This window comes from Callorhinus ursinus, unplaced genomic scaffold (assembly GCF_003265705.2).
Source record: "Callorhinus ursinus isolate GAN/ISIS: 27379988/994484 unplaced genomic scaffold, GSC_fseal_2.0 scaffold11, whole genome shotgun sequence".
NCBI classification, from domain to species: Eukaryota; Metazoa; Chordata; class Mammalia; order Carnivora; family Otariidae; genus Callorhinus; species Callorhinus ursinus.
The window spans coordinates 25,082,930-25,097,237 of record NW_027397073.1 but is presented as its reverse complement, the minus strand read 5'-3'; the positions used below and the strand labels follow the sequence as shown (position 1 = coordinate 25,097,237).

Below are 14,308 nucleotides of genomic sequence, written 5' to 3'. Positions count from 1 at the left end.
TTTTCTTTCTTTCTTTCCTTCCTTCCTTCCTTCCTTCCTTCCTTCCTTCCTTCCTTCCTTCCTTCCTTCCTTCTTTCTTTCTTTCTTTCTTTCTTTCTTTCTTTCTTTCTTTCTTTCTTTCTTTCTTTCTTTCTTTCTTTCTTTCTTTCTCCTACTATGTGTGCTAAGTTCAATAAGTGAAGGGCAGTAAGAGGGCAGAGAATGAGAAAATCTTTATATTTCAATGCCTCAGGGTCAGAACTTTCAGAGAACTTCCCTAGATGCAATCTGCTACACCTAGTTTAAATGTTATACAGATCAAGGCAATAAAATTACAATTACCATGTAATGAAAGTATCACTCATTTGGGGCTCACCAAGACCTGGCACTGAGGGGTCCAAGCATGAAGCATGAGGCTTTTTTTTTTTTTTTTACAGTTGCTGAGGATCATGGAGGATGTGAAAATTCCAGATCATTTCTTTTCAAAATATTTTATTTTTTTAGAGTACTTTTAGGTTCACAGTAAAACCGAACAGAAAGTAGAGAGTTCCATATACCTGCTGTCTGCACACATGCACAGCCTCCCCCAGTATCAACATCCCCCACCAAAGGGGAACATTTGTCACAATTGATGAACCTACATCAACACCTCACTATCACCCAAAGTCCAGAGCTTACATTAGGGTTCACTCTTGGTGCTGTACATTCTATGGGTTTTGATAAATGTACAATGGCATGTACCCACCATTATGGTATCACACACAATAGTTTTACTGCCCTAAAAATCCCCCGTGTTCCACCTATTCATCCCTCTCTCCCCCAACCGCTGGCAACTGATATTTTAACTGTTTCCATAATTTTAGATTTTCTAAAATGTGCTATAATTGGAATCATACAGTTATGTGACCATCAGTAATATGTATTTCAGGGTCCTTTGCATCTTTTCATGACTTGACAAGCTCATTTATTTTTAGTGCTGAATAATATTCCATTGTCTGGATGTACCACAGTTTATTTTTCCATCCACCTACTGAAGGACAGCTTGGTTGCTTCTGAGTTTTGGCAGTTATGAATAAAATTGCCCTAAACACCTGTGTGCAAGTGTTTGTGTGGACATAGTTGTCAACTCCTTTGGGTAAATACCAAGGAGTGCTATTGCTGGATCATATGGTAAAAGTATGTTTAGTTTTGTAGAAACTACTACTTCCTAAATGGCCATCTTTTCATATGCTTATTTGCCATCAGTATATCTTCTTTGGTGAGGTGTCTGGTAAGGTCTTTTGCCTATTTCTTAATTGGGCTTGGATTAATTAATTTGGGTTTCTTATTGTTGAGTTTTAAGTTTCTTGGTATGTTTGGATTCTTTATCAGATATGTCTTTGCAAGTATTTTCTCCCAGTCTGTGACTTGTCTTCTCGTTCTTCTGACAGTGTCTTTCACAGAGCCAGAGTATTTAATATTAGTGAAGTCCAGCTTATCAACTGCCTCTTTCATGATTGTGAAACATCCCTGTGATAAATCCCAGTTGGTCATGGTGTATAATTGTTTTTATAAATTGTTAGATTTCTGCTAATATTTTTGAGAATTTTTGCATCTATGTTCCTGAGATATGTTGGTTTATAGTTTTGTTTTTTTTTTTTCCTTGTAACATCTTCATCTGCTTTTGGTATTAAGGTAATGTTGACCTCATAGAATGAGTTAGGGAGTATTCCCACTGTTTCTATCTTCTGGAAAAGATTTATAGAATGTTGGTATAATTTCTTCCTTAGGCTTTGGAAGAATTCACCAATGAACCCATCTGGGCCTTGTGCATTCTTTTTTGGAAGCTTATTAATTATTGACTCAATTTTTTATCAATTAATTGTTGATTCAGATATATTGTCTGTTTCATCTTGTGTGAGTTTTAGCAGGTTGCGTCTTTCAAGGAATTAGTCCATTTCAACTAGGTTATCAAGTCTGTGAACATGGAGTTATTCACAGTATTCCTTTATTATCTTAATGTCCATGAGATCTGTAGTGATGCCCCCTCTTTTATTTCTGATATCAGTTTTTGTGTCTTCTCTTTTTTTCTTAGTCTAGCTAGCAGTTTATCAGTTTTATTGATCTTTTCAAAGAAACACCTTTGGTTTCATTGATTTTCTCTATTGATTCCTTGTTTCCAATTTCATGATGTCTGGTCTAATTCTTATTATTTCTAGTCTTCTGTTTACTTTGGATTTAATTTGCTCTTCTTTTTCTGGTTTCCTAAAGTGAAAGCTTAGATTATTCATTTTAGATCTTTCTTCAGTACCATAAATACTATAGTATATTATAGTATTCCTAAAATTTCCCAGTAAACACTTCCTTCACTGTATCCCACAAATTTGCTAAGTTGTATTTGCATTTTCACTTAGTTCAAAATATTCATAAATTTCTTTTGAGATTTCTTCCTTGACCCATCTGTTGTTTAATCTCTATTATTTTGGAACTCCCCAGCTATCTTTCTGTTATTGATTTCAAGTTTAATTCCACTGTGGTCTGAGAGCAGACATATGATTTCTATTCTTTTAAATGTGTTAAATTCTGTTTCCTGGCCTGGAATGTGATCTATCCTGGTGAATGTTTCATGTGAGCTTGAGAGTTATGTGTATTCTGCTGTTGTTAGATGAAATAGTCAATAGATGTCAATTATATTCCGTTGATTGGTGGTGCTGGTGATTTCAACTATGTCCTTACTGATTTTCTGCACTGGATCTGTCCATTTCTGATAGAAAGGTGTTAAAGCCTCCAGTAATAATAGTGGATTCAACCTTTTTTTTTTTTTTTTTTTTTTTTTGCGTTTATCCTGCTACTGTTTTCTGAGCTTCTGGGTTTCTCCTTGCAGCCCTACCAGTTCTGCCTTCCCTACTTTGACACTCTATTGTTAGGCTCATAAACATTAAAGAGTGCTTATGTCTCCTTGGGGAATTGACTTTTTTATCATGAGGTAATGCCTCTCGTGATTCCTGATTAGCATTAGTATGGGGTATCTTTCTCCATCCCTTTGCTTTTGTGCATATTTATATTTAAAGTGCGTTTCATGTAAACAACGTATGGTTGAGTCTTATTTTTTAATCCACTTTGACAGTCTCTGTCTTCTAATTGGTACATATAAACCATTGATGTTTAAAGTGATTATTTATATAGTTAGATGAATGTCTATTGTATTTTTTCCTGTTTTCTATTGGTTGTCTTTAATTCCTTTTTTGTCTTCCTTTCTTTTTCTGTCTTTTGTTGTTTTAACTGAACATTTTATACGATTCCATTTTCTTTCCTTCATTAATATACATGTTATACTTCTTTTTTTTAACTTTTTTAAGTGGTTGCCCTAGAGTATGCAGTATACATTTACAAACAATCAAGGTCCATTTTCAAATAACACTAAACTGTTTCACAGGCAGTGCAAGTACCTTATAATAACAAGATAATGCTAATTCCTTCCTCTTTACCCTTGCATCATTGTTGTCATCAATTTTACTTGTACAGAAGCCTACATATATAATCAAATGCATTGTTTTGTTGCTACTATTATTTTGAATAGCTGTTAGCTGAATCTCTTAGAGCAATTAAGAATAGGAAAAATTAAAACATTTATGTTCATTTATACCTTTTCCAATGCTTTTCCTTTCTTAATGTACGTCCGAGTTTCTGACCTATAATTTTCCTTCTTTCTGCAGAACTTCTTTTAACATTTCTTGCAAGGCAGGTCTACTAGCAACAAATTCCTTCACACTTTTTTTGTCCAAAGTCTTTATTTCTTCTTCACTTTTGAAAGCTAATTTTGCAGGGTACAGAATTCTAAATAGGTAGCTTTTTTTCCTCTCAATACATTAAATATGCCATTCCACTCTCTTCTTGCTTGCATGGTCTCTGAGAAGTTTAATTAATTTTTATCTTTGCTCCTCTATAGGCAGGGTATTCCCCACCCCCCCATGGCTTCTTTCTTTCAGGATTTCTTTCTTTCTCTTTGATTTTCAACAGTCTGAATATTATATGCCTATGTATAGGTGTAGTTTGTTTTGTTTTGTTTTTGGCATTTATACTGATGGTGTTCTCTAAGCTGTCTGGATGTGTGATTTGTTGTCCAACATTGATTTGGGGGAAATTCTTGCTCATTATTGCTTCAAATATTGCTTCTGTCCCTTTCTCTCATTCTTCTCTTTCTGGTAATCCTATTACATGTATGTTGTACCTTTTATAGTTGCGCCACAGTTTTGGGATATTCTTTTTTTTCAGATTTATTTTTATTTATTTTAGAGAGGGGGGAGGGGCAGACTCCATGCCGAGCATGAAGCATTACACAGGGCTCGCTCTCATGACCCTGAGATCACAACCTGAGCCAAAACCAAAAGTCAGATGCTTAACTGACTGTGTCACCCAGGTGCCCCCTTTTTTTCAGTCTTTTTTCTGCTTGTTTTTCTGTTTTGGAAGCTGCTATTGACATATCCTCAAGCTCACAGATTCTTTCCTTGGCCGTGTCCAGCCTACTGATGACGCCATCAAAAGCATTTTTCATTTCTGTTACAGTAGTTTTGACCTCTGGCACTTATTTTTTTATTCTTTCTTAGAATTTCCATCTTTCTGCTTACACTGACCAGACTCCGATGTGGCAGGGATGTTGGAATTATCAAACCAGTAATTTAAAATAACTCTGATTAATATGCTAAGAGCTCTAACAGATAAAGTACACAAATGTAGACCATCTTGCATTTCTGTAGAGCCCTCTTCCATACCCTCCAAATCAGATTGCACCCTGTCCTCTACCCTCCATCCTCACTCAGAAAGCCAGACCAAGCCCACGCAGCACAGAAGGGCTGCTCAGGTGTTCATCATTCCAAAATGCTGCAGCATTCAGGCAGAGCATAACCATTATAAGAGAGGAAAGGCTGTTCTTCTAGGCTAAAATATATTCCAGTCTACCTCAGTTAAAGTTTCCATTCCCAACTGTTCCTCCCATTAACATCTACCATTCTAGTGTCTCCCAAGAATCCACTGTGACTTACCCTGCCTTTCCGACTTCACATCAACAGATTAAAGCTTATTGAAGGCCATGCCTATAAGAAATGCGCCTTTAGAAGACGTCCAGTACTTCTGTGTTGTTTGTATGCTGGAACAGATAGAGAGCATGAGTTTGTAACTCGATTTTCATTCCATTTCAATAACAAAAAATGTCAAGCACTTTCCACAATTCTGACACTAAATAGTTAGTTAAGACATAACCATGTGGAGAGATGTGGTCCCTACCTCCAAGGAAATCACAGACTAACAGAGACTCAGTAACTGATACAGCATGCCACAAGTTAAGGCTCAAGTAGCCCTCTGGGTTTCTACTAACAGTTATCCCTGTAGCAGGCTCGACCAAAAATAAATGAATATTATTTCAGTAGATGGAAGGATGGATAGATACATAAATACATACATACATACATAGCGGAATGTATGGATAAATGTTCCTTTCTCTATTAAACCCATGAGGATTCCACATTTACCAAGGAGGGATCCAGAAGTGACCTCAAAAACTGAATCCAGAAAGTAACTGCAAAGGATCAGCCCAGGTAAAAATAGGCCATTCCTAACCATAGCCTAATGATGGCACTGTGGCATTAGAATTATACAAGGAGTCCTCAAAATTACAGATGATCCACAGGCTCCATCCCTAGAGATTCTGAACCAGTGAGGATATAATCCTAGGTACCTATATTTTTTCAAACCTCCTGGGATTGTTTTGATTCACAGTTGAGTTTGAGAGCCATTGAGACAGATTCCCAGATCTAGCAGGTGAGAGTCAGGAAGCCATAAATCCAGGCAAAGAGTCAACACAGGGAAGACAGAAGCCTCATTGATAAGGCACAGCCAGGGCAGAAAATAGGGCTCCTTGCACACCTTCAATTATAGGTAGAATTGGGCTTCAAGTCTGAAATAGACTTCAGTGTGTTAGCAGGTGCTCAGAGAGCTATATGTGACTCTTACTAAAGTAACATGGCTCTGAGAGTATTTCAGGTTAACATCACACTGTTCACTGGTGGTTGTCAATCAAATCTCAAGGTATAACTCCCTCTGTGAAGAAATGAATCTAAGGAAGAGAGAGAAAGCACCTCAATATTTGCACAGTGAAAAGTATTATTTTTCTACTGCGGAAATATGAACCTGTCACTACAATGATTATCTTCCCCCATTAACCCTAAAAGTTTGGCACTGTTGAGCAAAATCAGCTTAATTCATCACCATCTTGTCGTTGGCATGTCCTGAGGTCATCAGAAATTGGTGACAGCTTCAGTCTGGTTTTCCTTCACTGTCCCAGCTCCCTAAAGCCCAGTCCACAGCTGCCAGCCAGGAGCCATTTCGTGAGAAAAACGCAAACCCTTCAACTTCACTTGAGAACATATAATATCTGGAAGCCACTGCCTTTATCTTTAGAGAGTAAAAATTCCATCTGGCCTGAGTAAACAATAAATTAGGTTTTTGAGTTCAAGATACAATACTGGACAATGTGAACCTTCAAGAAAACCTCTTTTGCTGAAACTGAACTCTTCCCACTGCTGATTAGAACATGATCATTCACGTCCACAAAGGAATTCACGCCTTACAAAAGAGTTGCCTGCCAGGCTCCCTGAAACACGGAGTTCTTCCTTTCTGTCAGGAGCAGGGCTATGGCATGAAACTCGGCACACCTGGATGCTTTCATGGACGATGTTCACACACTTAAGCTTTCCTTTATAATGTGTAGAGCCCTTGAAAGTAACAAAACTGTATCTGATGCAATTATCTCCAAGGTAAGAATTCTTGAGTGACGTGCACCTGATTTGTCCCCCGTTTCCTGAAACACAGTGTAGCTGACCCCGACCTGGTGCCTCTCTGGATTGCCTTCCTGGCTTCCTGACCAAGGTTCTGCTTGTCTCCTGAACCATGTTCCTGCCACTGCTTTTAACAACCTCCCCAAGGGGGCAGGAACCCCAGCTAGGCCCCAGGCCACGTGGCCAACTGGTACTGTGTACCATACTGAGGTCTAGACTTGGATAACTCGCCACGGTCGGAGCATGGCATCTGGCCCTCTGAGCCACTGCCATGAAGGCAGATCAGGTAACACAGGGAGCTGAGCATCCGCTAAGAAATGGAAGGTGACAGGGGGCCACATGACAAATTTCTCCTCATTTCCCCCTTCTGTGGACTACTCTGAGGACTCATTTCTCCTTGAAATTCTTTCAGAGAAAATCCGATGTGCAGCATGAGCACTCCCGCCAATTGAGTTGCGTGGCTTTTGGGGGCTTGTTGTGGAGCAATGGCCAGCACAGTAACATGCTGCGTAGCTTCACATGTTCCTTTGACTCACTTTCCATTCTTCTTCACCCTCATCTCAAAGGTCTTGCAATTTGCAAATATCACATTGGCACTTGAATCCTCGGCTAAAGCTCTACTTTCTAGAAGACACAGTTAAGGGGCGCCAGGTGGCTCAGTTGGTTAAGCGTCTGCCTTCGGCTCAGGTCATGATCCCAGGGTCCTGGGATCGAGCCCCACATCAGGCTCTCTGCTCCACAGGAAGCCTGCTTCTCCCTCTCCCACTCCCCCTGCTTGTGTTCCCTCTCTCACTGTCTCTCTCTCTCTGTCAATTAAATAAATAAATAAAATCTTTAGAAGACACAGTTAAAACACCTGTCCAAGAGTGGTTCTAGAAAACAATCTTCAAGATGGAATTAGGGAGGTGAATGGGCCGCCCGTCTGAAAGTCATAGGTACTCCCCTGCTAGAGGTACATGGAATGGTAATAACCCCTTGGCATTTGGTAGACTCATGATTTCTTCAACTTTCATTGTAGTTAATAGGGATAGAGTGCAGATGGAGGAGGTCAAGGCCCTGGGAGCACAAGGGGTCATGGCATTCAATCAACATAGAAACAATGCTAATTATGTGGGTTGTGGGTTAGGATAGATACTTATTACAGCATGAAAGATATTTAAATAAATAACAGCTCAGGGAAGTCAGTGTAAGGCATGATCTAACATCCAGATGCCCTCTAAGGCAGTATTAAAGGAAATCTTTATTTCCTGCAGCCTTGGGAAAGACCGTGCTGAACATCAGGGCAAGGATCTGATTCTAGATCCTAGATTCTAGATTCCGGGCATCCAGAGCTGCCATGAAGATGAAATGCAGAGCCTCAGCAAATATTCTACGTCGCGTCCGAGCCCTAATAGGGAAAGTGGAGGACTCTGGGTACTGAGACGGAGACATTTAGGTGCAGGAGCCTGAGCACCTCTAAACTCCGAATCCCCTTCTGCTGTCCTTCCCAAAGAGGCAGCACCTTCACCTTCACCAGAGAAGACTAGCCTCTACTTGCCTGGAGAATAGGCAATGCTTTCACCTAAAGCAGTTTCTGCACAAAACGATGCTTGTCCTCCTGAAGACAAGCTAACATCCCAAAACCTTCATTGTCTCCAGACTAACAGCCAAAGTTGGGTCTCAGCAAGAGTAGATGGAGGAGCAAAATCCCTGCTTCAGGGAGAAACTGTCTAGATAGGTAAGAAATCACAAAGCTAGTGAGAACTTGGGGACGTAAATGGAAGTGAGCATCAAGGATGCTAGCCCAGGGTTGGCAGCACATAGAGCTGGATAGAGGGGAATTGACTGACATGGAACAACCCATTTAGGATTCACACTTCACTTTGTGTCAAGAACACCTGCATAGCTTGCTGGGGTGGCTACTTGAAGCCTAGACTCCATAAGGTGATAACAGTGAACAAAATGAGGTGCCAGAATTACCTTGGCATCATGTTAAAGAAGAGATCGGAAGACTTAGGAAAGTGGGAACATTAAACATGGATCTATCATGTATGGTCCCAGAACCTACCACTCAGAGGACATAGTCTTTACTACGGCAGTAAAAATCACATTACTGAGGAAGATATGAGCATCTTGGAGAAGTTTGTTAGTGGCTTTCAGAGGCACAATGAACATAATTACTTAACAGGCAGCACTTTGGAGTGGCAGTCAGGGTTTCTTGGTCCATAGGGATCTATCCTAGGGGCAAGATAGATGGACAGCCATTAGAATGTTGTATTTATACAAATACCTAGATTCGACAAATAGAAGGACATTAACCACCGAAAGAAAAATGATGGCCCTCACCTCTTAGCCCATTCACAGACACAGACCACATATTGGAAGGAAATCCCAGGACCCTGAGTCCTGATCAATGACCAAAGTCAGCCTCATAGAGGACCTAGTGCATCTGCAAATCCACCCTGTGGTTATCTGTCCAGTTCCCAAGTACATTGTTAGGACAGATACACTTAGCATGTGGTTAACACTGGTAGACCCCTCACAGTATTGGCCTGATTTGTGGAGTAAGGGTTACAAAGGTAGGAAGGGCCAGGAAGTGCCAAGTGGAAGCCCTGAAATGTCCCTATCTCCCACAGCAGCCCTCAAGATGAATCAGAAGCAATATGACATTTCTGGAAGAATTTCAGAGATCAGCACCACCATCAAAGATTTGAAAGAGGAGAACAGTGTATTGTATTCTCATCCAATTCACCCGCAACAGTGAGCTACTAAGATTAACTCCATTCTTAGTTGCTGGTCTGAATACGGATCTTTATTTGAGGCGGATCAACACAGTGCCTGCCAACCTATTAGCTGCAGGAGTCAGGGGACATTTATGCTAATTAACAGAGACAGCAGTACACACTCACTGTCTTGCCTCGGGGCTATGTTAACTCTCTTGCTCTCTGTCATGACATAGCAGAACATCACACTGATCCACTGTATTGGTGACATCATGCTGTTTGGAACTGAACAGGAACTGATAACTATCCCAAGTGCCCTGAGACATGTGCATGGGAGAAAGTGGGAGATGGGCTCCACAATGACGCAGAAGCACACCAGATTGGTGAGTTTTATAGAGTTCCACTTGTCTGGGATATGTGGGGACATCCCCCCAAAGGCAAAGAACAAATCGCTGCACCTTGCATCTTACATCACTAGGACAGAGGCATAATGCCTGGGAGTTTCTTTGGGTTTTGAAGGCAACATAGTCCCATTTCTCTGATGACTCAGAAAACCACCAGTTTTGAATAGGCAACAAGCTCAACTCGTGGTTCCAAGCACTCTGTTTCTTGGGCCTTGTGACCAACAGGTCAAAAGGTGCTTTAGGTATATCTGTGCTGGATAGGAATATGCAGTCCTCAATAGAAAGGTCACAGCACAGAGCCGGCGGATTCTAGAACAAGGCCATGCACTATGGTAGAGATCCATACTTTTTGAAAAGCAGCTCCTGGCATAATACTGAACTCTGACTGGGACTCAGCAGCCGACCACAGGACAGCCCATTCCCCCGCAATCTGATTTCCCAGTGCAAGCTGTGTTGTTACCTAACCTACAAAGACATAAGTTTGGACATCCACACCAGCAGCCTTTCATGCAATGGAAGTGATATATTTGGATGTAGCCTTTAGCAGATCCAGAAAGATTCAGTAAATTATAAAAAGAGCTACCAAGACTCTCACTTTGCTTCTTTCTGCTGCACTGCTGACTCTCCCTCGATCCATACCATAGCCTCCTCCGGGGCGCCCTCTGCCTCACTGAACTCAGGCTTGAGTTACCTATTCACAGAATAGGATTGCGGCTGCATTGTTGCCCAAATCAAGAGAGGCCCTTCAGTGTGGTAGTAAAAGGTAAGTCTTCCAGTGAAGCCAGCTGGAACCAGGGCACGTGGCCCTCCTCTTCAGGTGGAGGGAGGGGAGACCTGAGGCAGACCTGCACGCTGCCTTCTTTGCAGTATTTGGATGGCTTGGCCAGTTGTCAAGGGCCTGGAAGGAAGAGAGTGGGGGATCAGAGACAAGGCAATCAGGGGAAGAGACATGTGGAGGGACCTGTGGACATGGGTCCCCAAGCCCGTGGATGCATCACTGGGTCTCATATTAGTGCCCAAGAGCATCTACACACCTGAGCCTTGTCCGCCAGCAGCTGGACAGGATGGCCCATCCTCAGCCCGTCACCCAACCTCTCTCCTCAGATACCTCAGCATCTGTTCAGTGTGTCTGTGAACAGAAGGGTCAAAGTGACAAGGATGTGGGTTACACAAAAGTCCAAAAACAGGGGCTCCCTTTCCCCAGGCTGACTCATTTGTGATTGCTGATTGTCCAATCTGCCAGCAAAAAGACCAGTGCTGCCCAATCCTTGAAGCAACGCCCCTCTTCACGTAGACCCGCAAGCCACGTGGGGCAGGTCAATTACATGAGACCGCTTCCACTGCGGAGCAGGCGGCAACTCATCCTTCCTAACACGGACACCAGCTCCAGAAGAGGATTTTCTTCAGGGTAAAACATTACACATATCACATACGCCAGCATGTGGCACAGTACTCAAGGCATCAAAAGATTTGTTGGGGAATGAATGAATGAGCGAGTGAATGAGTGAATGAATGCTGGAAATAAACGTGTGAGTCAGAGGGTGAAAGACTTACATGAGTTCAGGAAGCTTCCTGAACATACATCCCCAGCTGCGATCTCTCTCTCCCAGCCCCTTCCTTCCAGGTGTAAGGCATCGTAATCTCTCGTCTGGGTAAAGCACCCTGACAGAGTTTATTTCATTTCATCCTCAGTACAGTCTCGTGAGAGAGGGGGAGGTGAGAGAGACAGTGCTCACAGTACCCATTTTCTCTTCTTCACAGGTACAGGACTAAACCGCATGTCCCAGCCCTCCTGAAGTTCGACTGGGACCAACTGATCTTATTCAGACAGATGGAAAGTGGCGGGGGCTGCATCCAGGTCTGGTGCACACAGATCTCTTGGTGTGACCCTCTATCGCTTGTCTGACCTGCGGAGACCTCCGAAGCCACATTCTGAAGACAGCAGCTTCATCGGATGGGAGATGTCCAGTCCCTGACTGGCTGTGTGGAGAGAGGTCCCTGTCTGACTTGCGGTGGAGTTGGACCTGAGCAGTAAAGGTTTTTATCTTGTTGAGCCACTGAGAGTTTGGGACTATTTGTTACAACAGGTAGCCTAGCCTGAGTAAAACAGGAAGATTGGTGTGAATTTTATCATGAAAAATGGACAGAGACCGAAACATCAAATGGTAAGAAAAGTACAAGTAACGGAAAACCACCCGGCTTGTAGTTCAGCACAGCTGGAGATGGATTCGTCACTCCACCCCGCGGAGGCTGTGTAACTGGGCACATCATTCACCATCACTGTGCATCAACTTTTATATCTGCTAAACGAGAATACCTGTCTTGCAAGTTTATCACGAGGATGAGAGATAATATTTATCACGTGCCAGGCAAATTTGCTGGCATAGTAGGTACTCCATGAACACCCACTCTCTTTATGACTAAGTCACAGATTCACATGGTTAATAACATCGGAGCCAGGGGCAGAGCCCCATGTTTAGGAGCCCAGCCCAGAACAGCCCGAGCACAGACCCCGTTTTCCTCAGCCCTGCTTTGTGCTGTGGCCAAATGGCCATCTTGTCCTTATAAAGGAGCCCCCACCAGAATGTCCATTTCTGAAAACCTTTCCAGAACACTATTTGCCTGTACATAGTTGAAGGGCTGGAATGAGGCCCAGGCATAACCAAAACCATGTGACCCTGAGTTTTGTTAGAACAGACTTTGACAGCATTTGGAACAAAGCAGATGAAGTGGTCACAAACGGTGACCGAAGCTATCATATTCCACTCTGCACTTCTTAGATTCAAACGTTGCCTGTTTCCAAGACGGTGTGAGCCAGCCACGCACAGGAGTGTGTGTGTTCTTTCAACTTCTGTAATCGCTGCGCCCTCTGGTGGTTGTGAGCGTAATTGGGTCTGTCAACTCTTAGACATCAGGCGGGAAGATGAAGTACTGGAAGTAGAAGTGCTGGAAGAAGTAGTACTGCAAGTCCCCCTGTGAAAGAGCTGGGTAGTCACACTCACACGCGCGCGCGCGCACACACACACACTTTAAGGAAGACCGGGTTGATGTGTGTGCAGCCCAAGGGCAGAGTCTGTGTCAGGGGAACTCTGCCCAGAGGCAGACGAGGGAGGTGAAGAGGGGTCGGCAGGAATGGAGAGGAGCAAACATACCAACGGGGAAAACCACAGGATTTGGAAGTGGACTCAGATGAGAGGAAGGAGGCAAAACGAGGAGAGAACAAGCGAGGAAATGTCTCCTGGTTCCAGACCACGGGCCACATCCGGGCTACGGCAGGCTCCTCCGCCCCCAGAAAGTACAAAGGGTACAGAATTCCACTGGGCAGTCTGAAGTCTGCACCATCCACTTCTGTCCTCCTGCTTTCCCCTCTTCCGTCTCCTCCGTACCTCATCCCTGCACCGACCAGAAAGGCTGGCCAACCTCCTCCTCGTCGAAGGAAGCGCTACAGGTGAGGACACGTGAGGTCTTGCACCTGCTGGGATAATGCCTGAGTCCTCTCCACCCTACTCCCCATCCCTCCGCAGAGATTCATTCCTTGAGAGAAGCCTTTTCTGGGCTTCGGAGCAGAATGTAAGTACATCTAGGAACAGTAGATTTTAAACATTAGGAAAACCTGGATTAAGCAAAAATAAGCAGTTTTCTATACTGCGGGACTTCTCAGAGCCTTAAGTACACTAACATGCTATGAGAGTCAGCTGGAGAGAATTAGAGGCTGGTGTTTCCAAAATGACTTGAACACTGTAACCTACTTTTCAAAGAGCATCTTGAAAGCACTTGGGAAGCACTTCCTTAAACAACGGGCAAGCACATTCTGGTTAAGGTCCAGAGGACAGGTCCTTGTGCTAGAACAGGGTACTATTACTACTCTAGGTGCCAAGATAGGAGAGCTCCCCCTCAGATCTTCCACGGTGTGTGTGCTTTGGCATAGGTCCCTTTCCTTTCTTTGGGTTCCATTTCCTCATCTGTAAAGTGAGGAGTTTAGAGAGATCTGTGGTTTCCAAACTGTTCCAGGGAACTTGGGGCTTCATGGAGGCCCTTCATCGATTCCACGACAGTCATGAAATTTCCATAAATTAAGAAAATGTGAACTTCTGAGGGAATCCACTATTCTCCTTTTCTCTAAACAGAACAGAACAAATAACAAAAAGCCTACATATAAACTCTTCGACCAAACTAGGAGACAGGAGATTATCAAACTCTGGGATATGGACAAACACATCAAACCAGCCACAACAGGATGTGGCCACAAAAATGAAAATCCGCTCCCTCCCCCGAGAATGCTCACCCCCGCAAGAGGAAGACGCCATCCTGAGCAGAAACCGGGCCAGCAGATCTGCATGCATCCCATGTGGGGAAGAGAGGTCCCACGGGCTGGCGCTTGGAGGGGACAGCAACAGTAAGTGTGGGTCTG

At 43.2% G+C, this 14,308-nt stretch overlaps 1 long non-coding RNA gene across 1 annotated transcript; it reads right to left on the bottom strand.

Moving 5' to 3' along the window:
- Positions 1-9,527: 9,527 nt before the first annotated feature.
- Positions 9,528-14,308, bottom strand: LOC141373728 (uncharacterized). The gene is made up of 3 exons (XR_012380019.1): positions 14,183-14,308; positions 10,932-11,026; positions 9,528-10,795 (listed from the first exon to the last, which is right to left on the bottom strand). It is a non-coding gene; the product is annotated as an uncharacterized lncRNA (long non-coding RNA).